The sequence below is a fragment of the Lycium barbarum genome, chromosome 4 (genome assembly GCF_019175385.1).
Source record: "Lycium barbarum isolate Lr01 chromosome 4, ASM1917538v2, whole genome shotgun sequence".
Taxonomy (NCBI): Eukaryota; Viridiplantae; Streptophyta; class Magnoliopsida; order Solanales; family Solanaceae; genus Lycium; species Lycium barbarum.
This window is the reverse complement of record NC_083340.1, coordinates 20,524,121-20,542,996: the sequence shown is the minus strand read 5'-3', so window position 1 is coordinate 20,542,996 and position 18,876 is coordinate 20,524,121. Positions and strand designations below refer to the sequence as shown.

At 37.1% G+C, this 18,876-nt stretch overlaps 1 pseudogene; it reads right to left on the bottom strand.

Moving 5' to 3' along the window:
• Positions 1-191: 191 nt before the first annotated feature.
• Positions 192-17,832, bottom strand: LOC132635493 (carbon catabolite repressor protein 4 homolog 4-like; annotated as a pseudogene).
• Between the last annotated feature and the right edge of the window lie 1,044 nt (positions 17,833-18,876).

Below are 18,876 nucleotides of genomic sequence, written 5' to 3'. Positions count from 1 at the left end.
AATGGATGAGGGGTATATTTGAACCATTTAGATAACATTGGGAGTATTTTTGAACTGATAGTATAACGGAGGGTAAATTTGATCCTTTTCGCACAGTAGAGGGGCAAATTTGACCCTTTCCCCTGATAATATTGCCAACATGTGGACCGAATTTTTTAAATTAGTAATCAAATAAATCAAGTACAACAAGATGGCTTGAAAGTGAAAGCATGATTATATTCCCATTATGACAGTGAAATTCACATCATGACATCAACCAAACAATTTGATTGACTCTATTAAGTAAAACCGCTATAGGAGATGGTAACCGCGAAACTATTGAACTATTTCAAATTCAGCACCAATTGGGAGATGATCACTGGGATGATAGTAATTTGGTAGGCCACCTTGTACATCTGACGCTCCGGGCTCTGGAAGTTCCAGATAGCTGATTGGTTTGATATCCCCTGAAGGAGAAAATAATATGTAATCTATTGTTCCAGTAAATACAGGAGTGCAGTTAGTGAAGTGTGGTTCTCCTCTGGTACTTGCATATACACTGCACAATGGAATGGGCACATCATCTGAGCTCTCTGGCAAAGTTCCCATTACTGAGGAACCTGAAATAAGGTACTGATATACCTGAAACAACAAGAACCAAAACCAACTTACTAAACACACCAATGAAATGTAAAGAATAAAGTGAGAAAAAGAACACACCAAATTCAGGCAAAAAGGTTTAAAGTGGTTAGGGAAAATGATTTAAATGTCATACATAAGCTATTGAAACTAAGAGAAGGTAAAGGTGTTTTTCAGGAAAAGCAGTGCTGCTAAAATCACATTTGCAATAAAAATATGGTAGTTCAAAACCTAAGAAATGTGAGACATAAGACAAAAAAGAGAGTATTGAGAGAAACTTGGCATGATTTTTTATTGAGCCATTGTGTCTCTAAATAGTGAAGTATACTTGTGCTAAAATAGGGAAGGAAAATAAAGATAACATAACTACGGGAAAGAATAGATCTAATTGGTTTTTACTCAACCTAATTGACATTTACATCATTAGTATGTACCAAGCTTACTATATATAACTGGTTTCGAAACCAGCAAACGACTTGGTGAATACATCTACAATATGATCATTTGAATTATCAAACTTTGTGACAATGTATCTTAAGAGTATTTTTTCTCTAACAAAATGACAATTAGGGGGATTTTTTGCGGGGATTGTCCTTCAAACGCACTGGAAGTAAAAGGAATAAGATTGTCCAATGATGACCCTACTCAATTGCATCTATATACCCAACAAGTTTGTTCATTTCCTCGGTCCTCATAAATTAGTCCTTTCTATAGAGGTGATTTATATTGAAGAAAATGAATCATTGCATGCTAATGACTATCTCATGGAGAATTGGAGAATTTAGGAACTGACAACAACTCGCCGGAAAAAAGGTCAAGTCGAGTTACCATGAAGTAATTTATCTTGCCAACCAACGTTCTATATCTTTTAGGGTCACTAACATGCTCTCCTCGACTTGCTAGATGCTTTTATCAAGTTTGATCAGACAAGGTCAGAATTTTATTGATTTATTGAATCCAGTAGATGTTGGCCTGAGCCCATATGAAAAAATGTTCTAGAACAAGCTTTTGAAGAAGAAGAGGTGCTGAATGCTATAAACTCTTGTGCCCCAGATAAGAGTCCAGGGCCAGATGGTTTCTCAATGGCTTTTTACCAGAACTGTTGGATTATTATCAAGCTGGACATTTTGGGCACCCTCAATCACTTTCACATTAATTGTCACATGGTGAAATCCTTCAATACTTTTTTTATTCCACTTGTCCCTAAAAAGAAAGGTGCAATAGAGCTAAAAGACTTTAGGCCTATTAGTCTTATTGGTAGTGTACTAGTGTGTACAAGATCCTGGCCAAAATGCTTGCTGAAAGGCTTAAGAAGGTGATTGGAAGTCTACTCTCTGGTTTAGAATGCCTTCGTTCAAGGAAGGCGAATCTTGAATGCAGCTCTTATTGCTAATGAAATTTGGACTGGAGCAGAAAAGTGAAACATCTGGTCTTCTTTTTAAGCTTAATATAGAGAAGGCTTTTGACAAGAACTGGTCTTTCCTTATCTCAATCCTAAGACAGATGGGATTTGGAGAAAGGTGGATTTGATTGATCAAATAAAGCTTCTCCACTGTAAAGTATTCAGTACTAGTAAACAGAGTTCCTGTGGGTTCTTTCTCTCCCATGAGAGGCATCAAACAAGGAGATTCCCTATCACCCTTCGTATTTATTCTGGCCATGGAGAGTTGAGTAGGATGTTGGAACAAACCAAACAATTACATTGGCTAGAAAGATTTATGGTGGGCAATGGATCTGGTCCAACAGTCTCTATATCACATCTCTTGTTTGCTGATGACATTTTGATCTTCTACGAAGCTGAGAAATCCCAAGTGCAGTACCTTAACCTCCCTTTTATGCTTTTGATGCCATGTCAGGACTCCACATTAACATGTCTGAAAGTGTCATCCTGTTAATGAGATGCCTAACTTGGAGGAATTGGCTGACATTATGTGTTGCACAACTGGTTCTTTTCCCACACTACCTATTTGGGGTTACCTCTAGGTGCCAGTCACAAATCAATTGAGGCATGGAAAGTTATTGTGGAAAAGCTTGATAGAAGATTGGCTTCCTGGCAGCAACAATAACTATCACTAGGGGCAGGGTAACACTTTTTTTTTTTGACAATGGTAACATTTTTATATATTAACAGGTATACTATCCAGTGTTGTCAAAGACGCACTTAAACCATGCTTAAGCCCTGAAGCAAGGCTCGAAACATGTTGAGCTCTTCGCCTCGCTTTATGTGCGCTTCAGTGTCATCATCAAGGCCCTAAAGCATACTTTTCCTTGCCAATGAGCCTATCTTGAAGACATGACACTAGATAATTGATATTTACTTTATCGTAATGTTTTTACAATTTCTCTATCCATATATTTGTCATTCATGCTTATTATTATTATTATTATTATATTAAAGTCCGGGACTATATATATATATTTGTATTTTTGCACCATTGTGCTTTTTTTCACGCTTTATTTGCACTTTGCGCTTAAAGCCCCAGCTGACCTTAGAGCTTTTTTGCGCTTTTCGCTTTTGATAACACTGATACTATCTAAGTTGCGCGGACTCTCCGTTTTTGGTGCCGATCCCGTCTCGGACGGGTCGGGAGCGGGATATGGTCAACCAAGTTCGGATACTTTGACCCGAGTCCATCGACAAATTTGGGGGAAGATTGAGATTTTGATTTCTCAAAATTAAAGATAAAACAAATTTAAGATAAGGGAAATGACATACCTTCAATATTATAGTACTTTTGTCTCATTTTTGTTGCTTCATGTTTCAGAGAAACCAAGAATTCAACATTTAAAGCTCTACTTTTTATAATTTTGAATTTTCTTAGCCGAATCCCCGAACCCATATCCATACCTGGATCCACACCCCCGAATCTTAAAATTCAGATTTTGCCGAATCTGACACTCGAATCCGTACCTGTATCGGATACCAGCACCCGAGTCCGAGCAACTTAATATACTATACCAAAATGTATAGTCCCCAAGTAGATAATTACATAAGTAGGATCACTATAAGCTACGTTTCTTTTACAAATTGTCTAGAACGTCAAAAATATCTTCTGGTTCTCCTAAACATTCCAGTTTACACCAAAAATAAAAAAAGGGATAAACAATTCATCTTCAACTTATGTATGCTGCACTGCTTGTTCTCAAAACAGCTCTGGTTTCTCTCTTTCCACACGGCCCACCAAATACATGATCCTTCATCTCTCTCTGCATAGACAAGCTTCCTTCTCTGCCCCAGCTATGTAGAACATCTTTTACCCTTGCTGGCATTACCCAACTGATCCCCCTCAAAATAATGAATAATCTTCATATCTGCTGTCCACTTACAATGCAAAAAGAGATGGTTGCTTGTCTCTGCCTGTTCCCCGCAAAAAAAAAACATCTAGAGCATAGCTGAACTCATGTACTTTTTAAGTTTTCCTGAGTCAAAACAGCTTCTTTGGCCATCAGCCAAGTGAAACATGCTACTTTATAAGGAAGTTTTACCTTTCATATCATCTTCCAAGGCCAACATCCTACTTGGTTGTTACCTCTGTTCAAATCTTTGTATGCCTCATTCACCTTGTCTTTACCTTGAGAATTCCCTTGCCAAACCATAGAGTCTCCACTCCCAGTGACCCCTTCAAACTGAGCTAAAGAACTATAGAACTTAGTTATCCTTCCCAATTCCCAGTCATTGAATAGTCTCCTAAAAGTTAGGTTCCATTCCTGTTCAGACCACACTTCAGCCACAGTTACCTCCTGTGGTTGACATAAGTTGTAAATATCTGGGAAACGTTGAAACAGAGTTTCCTGGCCAACCCACTTATCCTTCCAGAATTATACCTTCATTCCAGCACCAACTTTAAACCTTGCCTTTCTAATCATCTTTGGCCATAGATTTCTGATTGATCTCCACACACTGCATCCACAAGGAATTGCTACTGGATTGGTGGTCCAGCTTCCTTCTTTCCCATATTTTGCTCCAACAACCTCCTTTCACAGAGGGTTTTCGTCAGAGGAAAATCTCTATATCCACTTCATCAACAAACTCTGATTTTGAGCTTTCAAGTTCCCGATTCCCAACCCTCCTTCTTTCCTGTTGATTGTTAAGATATCCCACTTGACTAAATGGATCGTATTTTTGTCACTGTTGCCTTGCCATAAAAAATCTCTTCCGAGTTTATCAATTCTCTCCACTACAGTAATAGGTATTGGAAATATGTACATCATTTATGTAGGAAGAGTATCCAAGACACTGTTGATAAGTGTCACCCCCCCCCCCCCCCCCCCCTCCCCAAAGACAAGTAATTCATCTTCCAATTTGTCAACTTCTTCTCACATTTCTCTATAACTCCATTCCAAATCCCCACTGATTTACTCGTGGCTCCCAAGGGCATGCCTAGGCAAACAGCAGGAAATTCCCCCACTTTGCCTCCTAAGATGTCTGCTAACGATTGAATTTCTACCACAGAGTTAACTGGATGGATATAGCTCTTCCCCCAATTGATGTGCAACCCAGAAATTGCCTCAAATATGATAAAGACCATCCTCAAATATCTTAGTTGATCCCTATTAGCATCACAAAAAATTAAGGTATCATCAGCATCTTGTTAGTGAGTTATTTCCATGTTGTTGTCTGCATTGGAGTTGACTTCAAAGCCTCTAATCCACCCATTGTATTTAGCAGTTTGAAGCATGTCATTCTTTCCTTCCATTGCCAAAATGAAAAGAAAAGGTGACAAAGGGTCCCCCTGTCTCAGGCCTCTCTTTGAGGAAAAGAAACCAATAGGAGATCTATTAACCAGGATGGAGAACTTCACTGTGGTAATGCAGTATTTGATCCACCTGATTCACCTAGCGTCAAAACCCATCTTCTGGAGCATTCCAAACAAATAGTCTGAATTAAGGTGATCATAAGCCTCTTGGATATCTAGTTTGCACAGTGTACCAGGTTTGTTGCTTCTCTGTGTAGCCTCCACATACTCATTTGCAATGTGAATTGCATCCATTATTTGTCTTCCCTTTATGAATGCCATTTGGTGACTATCCACTAGTCTATGAATCACCTTCTTCAACCTTTCTGCTAGCAACTTCGCTATGATCTTATAAACACTTCCAATCAAGCTAATAGTTCTGAAATCACTGAGTTCTATGGCACTTACCTTTTTGGGAATGAGGGCCACAAAAGTTGCATTGAAGCTTTTCTCAAAAACTTCCTGACCATGGAAGTTCTGAACTGCTGCTATAATATCAGGGCCAATTATATCCCAACACTGGCTGAAAAATGCCATAGAATATCCATCTTATCCTGGAGCTTTAGCTACTGCGCAAGCTTTAACAGTCTCCCAAATTTCCTGCGCTTCAAAGGTTTTGATTTTCTTCCTCAGTGATCATAGGGCACAATCTCATATTGAACTGAGGTCTCCAAGTTTCTATTTCTGAATAAAGCTTCTCATAATAGTTCACTATCTTCCTGTTGATATCTTCAGTTCTAGTAATATTTTGAGATTTTATCAGACTCAAACTACATTCTTCTTGATTGGAAAAATGATTCCTACTAGAAAGATGCAGAAATCAAATAAAACGACTGCAGCTTAGATACTAGTAATGCTGTTAGAATAGGAATAGGAATAGGATTTGTATATAGTATCCTACATGGAAAAGGATTGGGATGTAGTGTCTATAATAAGGGCTCAGTGTAATAATGTATATACACAATTCAATAATATTTCTTCTAAATTTCTAACATGGTATCAGAGTATCATAGAATATTATCACCGTGAAATTTTCCGGTGACTGGATATTGTTTCCGGCACTGTCAGACGACCAGATTCTGGTTTCTACAGGTGCTGTGCAAACTCTAATAGCATCATCAGATTTAGTATCATTCAGCGACCAAACCCCATAAGCCGCAACCGGTAGAATCTTTCTCACGTGGTCCCACGGGCCTCCTATAACGTCGACACCTATAGCACGTCAGACACACGTGTCGGTGCATTAATCAGATTCCTATCAGGTTTTCGAGAATTTATTTTTGGGGTGTGGTCACCCAAGCATTCCACGCCTGCCCTTCCATTTTTTGCTCAAATCCGATTGTTGAACCCTAATCTAGCGCAAACAATTCACCTTTTCCGTTAGATCTGTTTGTTTTCCGGCCACTTTCCTGACTAATCATCGTCGTCCACAACCACCATTAGGCCGAGATGATTCATGTCCTGCACTAGATCCTGCCCCTACTGCGGACTTATATCTTTCTAATCAACCGATTGCACTTCGACAAGGGATGCGGTCCGCTCGTAATACTAACCCCCATTATACCCTTTTAATTTATCATTGTTTGTCATGCCTTTGTATCATTTCTGTCCTCTGTCTCCGTCCCTAAGTCTAAAGGTGAAGCAGTTCTTCATCCAGGATGGCAACAGGCTACGATTGACGAGATGTCTGCTTTACATGCGAGTGGTACTTGGGAGCTTGTTCCTCTTTCTCCGGTAAATCTATTCTTGATTGTAGTTGGGTTTATGCAGTTAAAGTTGGTTTGGACGGCCAAGTTGATCGGCTCAAGGCTAGCCTTGTTGCCAAAGAGTATACTCAGATATTTGGGCTTGATTAAAGTGACACTTTCTCTCCCGTTGCTAAAATAACATATGTTCGTCTTCTTCCATCTATGGATGTTGTCGGCCATTGGCTTCTTTATCATTTGGACATTAAGAATGTTTTTCTCCATGGTGACCTTGAGGAAGAAGTTTATATGGAGCAGCCACCTAGTCTTGTTGCTCCGGGAAGTCTAACCTGGGGTGTCGATTGCGTCGGTCACTTTATGATCTAAAACAGTCTCCTCGAGCATGGTTTAGGAAATTCAGCACGGTAATTCAGGAGTTTGGTATGACTCGTAGTGAAGTCGATCACTCCGTGTTTTATCAACATTCTGCTCCAAATGTGTGTATTTATTTGGTGGTTTATGCTGACGATATCGTTATTCCCGGCAATGACCAAGATGCTATTATTAATTTAAAGCAACATTTCTTTTAGCATTTCCAGACTAAAGATCTCGACAGATTAAAGTATTTTTTAGGTATTGAGGTTGTTTAATCCAGCTCAGATATTGTTATTTCGAAACGCAAATATGCCTAAGACATTCTTGAGGAGACAGGAATGATGGTATGTAGACCCATTGATACTCCTATAAATCTGAATGCTAAAATCCTGCCAGGACGGGGGGAGCGACTCAGTGATCCTGGAAGATATAGGCGGCTGGTTGGTAAGCTGAATTATCTCACAGTGATTAGACCTGACATTTCTTTTCTTGTGAGTGTTGTAAGCCAATTTATTTATTCTCCCTGTGATAGTCATTGGGATGCAGTTGTATGCATTCTGCGATATATAAAGTCAGCTCCAAGCAAAGGACTGCTCTTTGAGGATCGAGGCCATAAGCATATCGTTGGATATACAGATGTTGATTGGGTAGGATCACCTTCTGATAAACGTTCTACATTCGGATATTGTGTTTCAGTAGGAGGTAATTTGGTGTCCTGGAAAAGTACGAAACAGAGTGTGGTTGCTCAATCTAATGCAGAATCATAATATCGAGCAATAGCTATAGCAACTTGTGAGGTAGTGTGGATTAATCAGTTGCTCAGAGAACTAAAATTTGGAGAAATCGGTCAGATGGAACTTGTGTGTGATAACAAAGCGGCCCTTCATATCGCATCAAATCCGGTATTTCGTGAGAGGACTAAGCACATCGAGATTGACTGTCACTTTGTCAGAGAAAACGTACTCTCCGGAGATGTTACAAAATTTGTGAAGTCGAGATGAGCTTGCAGATATTTTCACCTTCACCAAGCCCCTCACTGGTCCTCGTACTAGTTACATTTGTAACAAGCTCGATACGACTTGTATGCACCAGCTTGAGGGGAAGTGTTAGAATAGGAATAGTAATAGGATTTGTATATAGTATCCTACATCGAAAAGGATTGGGATATAGTGTCTATAAATACGACTCAGTGTAATAATGTAGATACACAATTCAACAATATTTCTTCGAAATTTCTAACAAATGCAAAAAGACCAAGTGTTTCAAGAGAAAACAAGCGACTAGCTGACCTGATCCCCAGGAAGGGAGTTGAAATCACCAGCAACAACCACAGAAGGCGAGCAATTAAATTTGTCAGATACTTGTAACTTGAATTGAGCTAAGCGTGAAAGCAAGTATTTAGCTTGCGCAAGTTTGACATCGGTCAATTCCGGATCCCTACAGTATCATTCGTATATGTCAACAGTGTATAAAGTTAACAAATTAAATATCCAGTTTCCACAAATCCAAGTAAATGTGCTCCAATACCAGAAGAATGGATAATGGACATACCAGTAAAGGTGAGTGTTGGCGACAATGATAAAATGACAAGGATCCTTCAGCCTGAAGGCAGCCATTACACCCACACAGTCACGTTTTAATCTAACACGAGGATCATTTAGGTCTCCACGATCTGCTCGACTGTTTTGCAAATTGACAGCTGAAATTGGAATGAGACAGATCACAGTTACTAAGGTGGCGGGATTATGAAGCTTAACACACCCATTACCACCAATTTATGCATTTGGGAGCAAAGATGAATCCTATAAGCCATCACGTCAGAATACCTTATTCACCTCCCAAAACTGAAACTGTAAAAATCTCCCCCTTTTAAGTTTCAAATTTCAAGTCACTGAATTTTGAAAGAGCTGATTCTTTTTTACTGTGGAGTTTTGTTCAGTGCCTATTCAAAAATGCACTGCTGCGTTAGATCCAATACTGGTTCTCCATACTGCTAATAGTTCAAGAAATATGACATGGGTAGACCATTAAAATGGAAAAGGCTATCCATGCAAGGGATACTCAGAATCTACAATTGCTAGTAACTAGATAATTTGTTGTGGCAACTCGCCAGATCCCCATGCTACATAATGCAACAGAATTTGGCCATTCCAGAAACCAAATCACACTATTAGTGCTGGTTTTAACCATGGATTTTTTTTTACCATGGGCATCTTTCCTCACAAAACCCTCAAGTCAAGACTTAAATATGATTCTTCCGACACATATTGGCTGTTGCGACCAAAACATACCTTAACATGTGATCCAGCACAAGAGGTTTTAACTATTTCAACTGTAAATGCCAATCCAGGTTTTCAATACGATATGAAACCCTCAGTTATATTGCTCTGATAACAAGTTATACGATTCATTAGAGCTTGCTATGGAAGTTTCTATTTAGTTGATACAGATTGACTCGCTATGTTAGATAAGAGGCGTCAAATGATAGATAAAACTTCCAAGCTCCAACAGTATTCAGCTTTTCAAGAGTACCGGGTCCATAAATTGAAAACTTTAATTATAACTGTACAAGAATCTTTGGATCTTGCTGCAACAATGCAATTCAAATACTTTCCCCCTCTGTTATTATGACTAGTTTCTCGGCACGTGCTCTGCACGTGTATCCCGAGTTATTTAATATAAGCTTTTGCATAATCTCATAAGATTTTTAAATATGTTTTTGAATAAAAATATCCTCCAACAAACTTGCGTTTTAATTAAGTACCCTTTTTTTCCCTTTCTATCTTTGTTTAATGTATTCTTTCAAATTTCTCAATAGTCAGACACACTAAAATCACTATTCTACTTTTGTCACCGTAAAATTTTATTTAGTCAAATCAAATGTTTATATTAAAATTGATAGCAGTAGAGGATGTACCATATAGTCAACCAGATTAACTGAACCCCACAATTACAACAAATTGTAAATATGTTACTAAAATGTGAAAGAAATAAAATAATTTAAACCTATAAGATCAAAACTATAATGGGTTCATGGTACGAACTGAAAAAATTAACCTGAATGTAATTGCTGAATCCACCTCTTCGTAATAGCGCATCCATCCTCTTGAAATTCCGGATCTGGCTCTGCTGCCAACACATCAAAATTCTTGGAGTAAATTTCTCAAATGTTCACCCGGCTTAGTGAAATTATGCAGTAATCTTATTTTTGTATCAATAAAATCACTCAACTTATACATTATCTTCTACGAAACAACTCCCACCGGATAAGTCACTTTTTTAACTGAAAATCTGACTTATTTGAGATTTTTTCTTACAGTTTCATCAAGAAGTGTGAAGATAAAATTTTAATCTATAATGCTAATCTTTTTGGGTTGTAATTAAATCAGGAGGAGTTTCAGACACAGATAATTTCTTAATAAGGTTTTCTTCACACGTGTATGAAAGAAAAATTCATGCCAGAGAGAATAACTACTGTAAATTGGACATATCAAGTTCTCCAACCTCACCTCTTCAGTCATCCTTGTACGGGTTGTACCTATTGGCTCTTGTTGCAAGCTTTCTCGCTTCAAAGGCCGCCACTAATATTTTGTGGTAGACTATGCATGTTGTTATTTTTGGTGTTCTTGGTGAATTACTTACCATTAACTTGGATAGCATGTGATTTTACTTGCAAAGATACTCGTTTTTAGATCTTCCAACATATAGAACGTTAGATAAATTATTCTGGTAAGCTAATTTTATTTCAGTTAAAAAAAAAAACCTCTAATTATTATAAAAGTAATCTGGTATTGGGTTATAATGAGTGGGTCTGGATATTGGGCCAGATTTGTTTTTTTTTTTTACTTCACTCAAGGGACCGGACATCCAAAGTCAGATCCTGTGGCTTATCTGGTGGGTTTTGAGAGACAAGTTATAAGTTAAGTGATATTATTGATATAACGGAAAAGGGCCTAAAATATCCTCGAACTATTGAAAATGGAGCAAAAATATCCTCTATCCACCTTTCAGCCCCCAAATACCCTTACCATACACCTATTGGGTCTAAAATACCCCTATTGCTAACAGAATATTCTGGTCAAACACGTGGCATTTTTTTATTGGTTGGCTTATAAAATTAATTAAACTAATTGATCAAATAACCCAAGTGTCCCCCACCCCCCTACCCGCCCGACCCCTCTCCCCCCCCCCCCTGGTGATTTTTTTTTTTTTTGAAAAAAAAGTTGACATTTTTTTTTGCACCCACCCCGCACCCCTACCCCCCCCCCCCCGACGCAAAAAAAAATTAATATTTTTGAAAAAAAAGTTTTGACGTTTTTTTTGGGTTTTTTTAGCTGGGAGGGTGCGGGGTGGAAAAAAAGTCAACTTGTGCCTTTTAGATTTTTAGGGGTGGGGGGGTGCGGGGGAGGTGTAGGGTGCGGGGTGGGGTGCAAAAAAAATATTGTAGTCTACACTTGTGCCTTTTAGATTTTTGGTTGAAAATATACCATGTTTTTTAGGGTGAGATATTTTTTTTTTTGATAACTCAATTACATTAGACATTTTAATTTATCAAGACATTTCACAGTACTTGTGCTTTTTACTAGGAAGTTGAGAAGCGTAACAATATTTTTTTTGCGCCCCACCCCGCACCCTACACCTCCCCCCCTCCTAGCTGAAAAAAAAAAGTTGACTTTTTTTCCACCCCACACCCTCCCCCTCCCCCCTCCCCCCACCCCCCAAACCCCGCACCCTACGCCCCCCTCCCCTCCCAGCTAAAAAAACTCAAAAAAAAACGTCAAAACTTTTTTTTCAAAAATATTAATTTTTTTTCGTCGGGGGGGGGGGGGGGGGGGGTAGGGGTGCGGGTTGGGGTGCAAAAAAAAATGTCAACTTTTTTTTCAAAAAAAAAAAAAAAAAATTCACCGGGGGGGGGGGGAGGGGGGAGGGTCGGGGGGTGGGGGCACTATCTGGTCAATATTGCAAAAGTTAATTAGTTTAATTAATTTTATAATCCAACCAATAGAAAAATGACACGTGTTTAATGAAAAGATTCTGATAGTGATAAGGGTATTTTAGACCCAATAGGTGGTGATAAGGGTATTTTAGATCCAATAGGTGGATGATAAGGGTATTTGGGGGCTGAAAGGTGGATGGAGGGTATTTTTGCTCCATTTTCAATAGTTCGAGGGTATTTTAGACCCTTTTCTGTTGATATAAAAATAAGATAAGTAACTTCACTACACAAATTTACCTAGCTTTGCATCTTCTTTTACGATTTTTATAAGTGTTTTGAAGTTATATTTTCCCTGATGACTTCTTTGCCTTCGGGTATGCATAGCTTTCATAAAAGAATCTATAAAGCCTAAAACAAATTGTAAAATCAAACATGAAACTCTTTGAAATTTTAGTAAAATTGTCCTAACACCTCGTATAGTAGTAGTAATTATTTTTGGGTAAATCTGAAAATGCAAATGGGATTAGGTATGGGATGATATCCACTAACTTGCTCTCGCTCTTTCCTGTTTATGATTTAGAAAGTGAAAGCAAAAGTTAATGATAATTTATTTGTGGAATACTTAAAAATTACACATAACTACTCGCAACACTACAGCGCAGACTTACTGAAAACATTAAACTAACGTACATAAAACACGAGTGATGGGGATTGGGGAAAAGAGAGTGCACACTGTTCCTTAGCAATGCAGTGAATTGGCAGCATGTGATAGGAGAACATAAAACACAATTCGTCCATTATCTCCTTCAGAAATGTAGTGTCAACACCTTATATATGTGTGGGCTATTTCCATTTGAAAATCCAGATGGTTATGACTGTCAGGTTGGGACTGTTCGTAGAGAGATAGTTAATTAGGTTATTAAGAAGGGTATTTACGTAATTTAACTTTCAAGTCAGGGGTTCATGCTTTTAATATAATATATAAAGATTATAAAGCCTTAGGCATGAAATACATCAACTGTTTGAAAGAAATAAGAAATTATATAACTGCAGCACTAAACCAGCCCACATTCACCCCCAAAAGAAAAGGACAGAAAGAGATAGGAAGAAGACGAATAGCTTTAATTTGCAATTTCATTAGAATTACGTTGGACAGAGTTTTTTTAGCATACCACATTTTGACGCTAATTTTTTCTTTCCATCAGCAGGTAAATTCTCCTCTTTATCCACAGAAGCGGTATCATCTTGAATTGAGGGTACAAGATCATTGTAGTCTATCTTTTCTTCAATGACCAACTCTGCACTATTAGAATAGCATAAAATTTCAGATAAAATTATAGAAATATTTCATTCTGACTGAAGAAATTACAAAAACAAATCTATCCAAACCATAAGTACTTCTGATATACAACTCCCTCAGTCCTAAACTGATGCAAGGAATAACTTTAGCGTGATCGGAAGTAACTTAAGCTGTTGGAGTGGTGGGAGTAAGAGGAAACGATGTGAAATAAATTTTAGTTATGTGCAGATTACTCTCAGACATAATGCCAAATCTTTACTTAAATGAACTTATAACTAATCATCTTATTTTTTAGCTAGAAAGCAGTGCATGATCATGTCTGAGTACTCTCAAACATAATGCATCTATAAGATGACCAGCAAGTCAACTCAACTAATACAAATAACATCATCGCTTAGCTTAGCATTTCTTCTAATTATAGAGGTTAAAATAGATCACCTATCCTGCTTATAAAAGATCCCACATCCGTCACGCTTCTTCCCACTTCTCTGGACGTAGATACTTGAATAGCCAACACTCTCTATATTACTTTTATAGAAGCTATCATATTCATCCAATTCCTGGCACATAAAACAGTTTTAGTTAAAAGATAACGTAGAAGAAATTAGAAGCTTCTTTTTCTTTTGGTTTCCCACCCGGTGTCCAAAATCCACTTTAGGGCCCAACTAATAAGGATTCGTGTTGGGAAGTCCCACTTTGGGGGTTTGGCAGCAGGGGGTTAAACCGTTAAAGTGCACCCTACCAAAGGCGACTCCATTTCCACGGGCAACAACCCGAGACCTCTAATTCAGGATGGAGGAGTGCTTACCACTGCACCACAACCTTTTGGGTAGAAATTGTTATTAGAAGGAAAAATGGATGATTGGATGTTGCTAAACCTAAATTATCAAACAATTCAAACCTGTAAGCAAAGGAAATCGGCCTCGAGGCTCTTGAGAACTGTCAGGATTGCCTGTGAACGGGCTTTCCACCTAGCACAAGCACATAACAAATGTTGGTTCTGAAATTGCGAGTAAAAGAAAGAAGTTTAAAACTTTGTCTCGACTGAAGTTTATTGAATCATGGTCAACATGGCTTCGAGTTACAATGCTTTTAAATAAACACATTAGATGCTCTTCAACTACTAGAAGAGCAAACAAGTAAAATTGACTTAAAGCAACTATGCATCTTCAATTAATACTAGCTTAGAGAATTACTGAAATCCAATACCAGTCATATGCTCGTGACTCCCAAGTCTGGAGGCGTTTCTCGATAGTCAACATCAACAACAACAACAACAATAATAATAATAATAATGTAATTTAACATGAAACAATCATATTGGAGTTTCCGCTATATTTCATCAGGGTATAAACAGGTCAATTTGGGTCCCACTCAAACATGTCATCTATCACATTGGAATTTCCAAGGGAGAAGAGAAACAATATCCAACAGACTGTGTATATGAAATGCACAAAGGAAAAGTTGGATATAGATGGCGTACTTGAGACAAGGCCCTGGGGAATGTGGAAACAGAGCAGCACCCTTTACAAATGCCTACAATTAAAAAATCTGAAAAGCATTAAAAATTGGCGAACAGAATCCATACAAGCCAATAGATTAAATGACTTGAATCTGTAAGAAGGAAAACAAAAATTAACTAGCATCTCAGAATACAAGTGTCAAGGTATGAGATAATATCACTTGAATTTTGCACACTATAGTCCGAAATGACAATTAAAGGGCATACCGACGATGCTACGACACTTGGTTAATTAACAGCAAATGCGTGCATCGATAAAGGTTTTCCCAGCCAGAAATGTAAGCTCTACTTAATATGATGGTTCAACCACATGCGAGTAGAGGAAGGCCTCAAATTCTTTTTGTTAGGATCAGATCTCTCTTCTGACTTTCATTTGTTCGTTTGTCGATATGTGATATGTTCACAAGAGTACTTCGGTTGATGAATAAATACTTTGTTTGTTTGGTTTTCAAAGTCAAGATAAACATTTTACAAAGTATTAGGCATATAAGGATGCTCAACAGTTCAAGAAAGCAGCACTTATCTTCCATTACTGAAGTATTACTTGCATGCACTTTATAGAAACAATAAAATTAAGTGAATTGCTTCAAGAAATTTGAACATTTAAGTCTGATTACCTGCGACAAAATGTTATATGATACAAAACTGAACTTAAAACCTGCAACAAAGGACAAAAAGTACAACACTAAATCCAGATGTATAACAAAAGAATACAAACTTGAATAAGAAAGTTAAATAATTTACTTACCATCTGATTTACTTACTGGAGTAATTTCACTCTTTTCAGCAGGAATAAATTTTGGAGACAAATGTCCGGGTGTTGTGCTCATTTTGGCAAAACAAATAGTTCTGTAGATATTGTAAACCAAGAAAAGAAGAAGAAAATGAAGTCCTCAGCCAAACTTCAAAGGAGATAATACATAAGAACCCCCTAATATTGGCTTCGTTTAGACATGGTTTTTTCTTCCAATAACTAATTGTCACATTGTCTACAGACTATTTGTTTTAACTCTGTACTTATTTGTTCTTCTTTATTTCTAGGGTCTGTGTTAAAATGCTGGTCTGACAGGAAAAATAGAGTTGTGCCAAACTTGTTACTAATCTAAAAAAGAAAGGCAGCTTAATGCACCAAGCACCCCGTGTTGACGTAAGGTTCGGGAAAGGGCCGCACCCCAACGGAATGTAATGTAGGCAGTCTACCCTAACGCAAACATCAGTGGTTGATTCCACTTCTCGAACCCATGACCTACAGGTGAAACCTGTACCTGTAGCTAGGCCAAAAAAATGAAATTCCGGCACCTCGCCCTACCATTTGTTACTTTCAAGAAGCTGCTCCAATGGGTAGGTAGGGCTAAATTTAGGCGTGTCAAACCCCCCCCCCCCCCCCCCCCCGGCGGCCCAAACCACCAACAAAGTGTACTTGTGCCAAAATGGATTGTGTCAATTTTGATAGAAAACTTGCACCATGACCCAACCTGCCCAACTCAAAGCTATTTTTACAATTGTTTATTGTTTTCTATAATTTTGCTTAATCACCAAACCGAAAAGTTTTCTTTTCTTTATAGATAGAGAAGTTGTGAAAGTATGAGCACTATACTTAATAAACCAAACAAATAAGATTCTAGTTTTGACAAAGTTTTCTATGGTCAATTTGGGCTACAAACGTCGCAAACCGAAAAGTTGCTCCATTCTTTATGGAGAGAAAAAAGTGTGTGAAATAAATATAGAGAACTATACATAGTAAACCAAACAAAAAAATTACAACATTCTTTTTGACAAGGTTTTCTTATGGACAAATTTGGGTTCGAACAAAAAGTTCCTCAATTATTATTTATAGAGAGAAAAAGTGAGTGAAAGTACCAGTGGATAAATATACATAATAAATCAAACAAAAAAATTCTATCTTTTTACATCTCTTATGGGTCAATTTGGGCTACACTTTTGCATGGGTTAAATGAGCTGCACCTAAATTTACCTATAATAGGGGTCGTTTAGTAGCGGGTTAGAGTTATGAAAGTATTAGTAATACATGAATTAGTTATGAGGGAATGATGTATTATTTTATGCAAGTATTAGTTATTCAGGGTATAGTTATTCATGTATAGATATTTCACCTTTTGTCCTGCATAAAATAATATATGGATTCCCTAATAACTTGTACATATATTAATTATGCGGGTTTCTAAATTGCAAACAAAACAGTATACTAATTTTATACATGAATAACTCAAACACAGTATTACTTATGCAGGATTTTAATATATGAATAACTTACTCCTAACCAGCTACACCGATACTTTGTATCTCATATATGTGAAATAATTAAAAAACTCTACTAAAGAAAAAGATAATTTTTGCTTTCCTTTTCTTAGTTTTTTCATTTCCCTCCTTAGCAAATAAAATGAGCACTTTGTTCAATGTTTTCAGTGGATTTATGTTTAACGATATATTTTGTGACTGTGGCCAATCATCAAACAGGTGGCATGCAATAATGTATTCAATCAATAGTTATCTTCAAATTTCAATGGAAGATCATATGCAAGAACAAGTATAGTGATTAAAAGGAGTGACATGTATAGTCATACCTGTGGGATGGAGAAGCTAAAGAATAAACGAGGAAGCAACAACAATGAGTTTTCCAACATTGCTTCTCGTTTGACTTTGAAGCTTTTAAGACTTAGGAGTCGTTATGGTCTTCTTTCTTACTCCCTTCATCACGCATGCCCCTGTAAATATTCGTACCAAAATAATTGTACATTTACAAAAGATGAAATTAATTAATTTTTTTCTACTTTACCCTTTATATTAATTCTTTTTTAAAGTAATTAATATTAATTAAAGTAGTAAAAATATACTTTTATTTATGAATTAAGGGCGTGTAAAATGAAAAGTGAACAAGTAATACTAGAAATTGACATGAATATACAATCCATAAATAAAATTGGCATGTTTTTAACCAAATATTTTATTTAGCAAATGAAACCAAAAAGAATTGGCATTGAGTAGCCATTTGTGTATTTTGCCGGCTCAAAAATGGGGGAGGGAATTCCCTCCCCCCCCCCCCCCCCCCCCCCAAGGCCCCTAATATCACGCTATCACCCCCAAAGATAGGGTAATGAATATCTTTTAATATATTTGATTAAAATCTCCTATCAATTATAAAAATAATATAAAAAGAAATATTCTTCTTCCACGTCAAATTTCGGAATGTATTCTTGCAGGTTATAGTTCATAGTTTGATATTTTTATCTTTTTTATACATAATAAATATACATTGTTTAATAGTATAATAATTATAATGTATACATGGTACTTCACAATATATAATAGAATGTATACATGATACTTCATAATATATTTCAGAATGTATACATGGTACTTCACCATATATACCATAATGTATACATGTTACTCTTCTTCTCTATCGAATTCCCAGAATGTATACATGGTTTGATGGTAATGTATATATGGTACTTCATAATATATATCAGAATGTATACATGATACTTCGCAGTATATAACGGAATGTATACATGGTATTTCACAATATATCATGGTAGATTTTCGATTTTGATTGGAAAAATTTAAAACAAAAGGAAAGAGAGTGAAAAAGTGGAGGAGAGATACACAATAATGTATAGATGGAAGAAATAAGAGAAAGGATGAAATTGTGAGAGAGAGAAAATAGGAAACAAATTTATGTG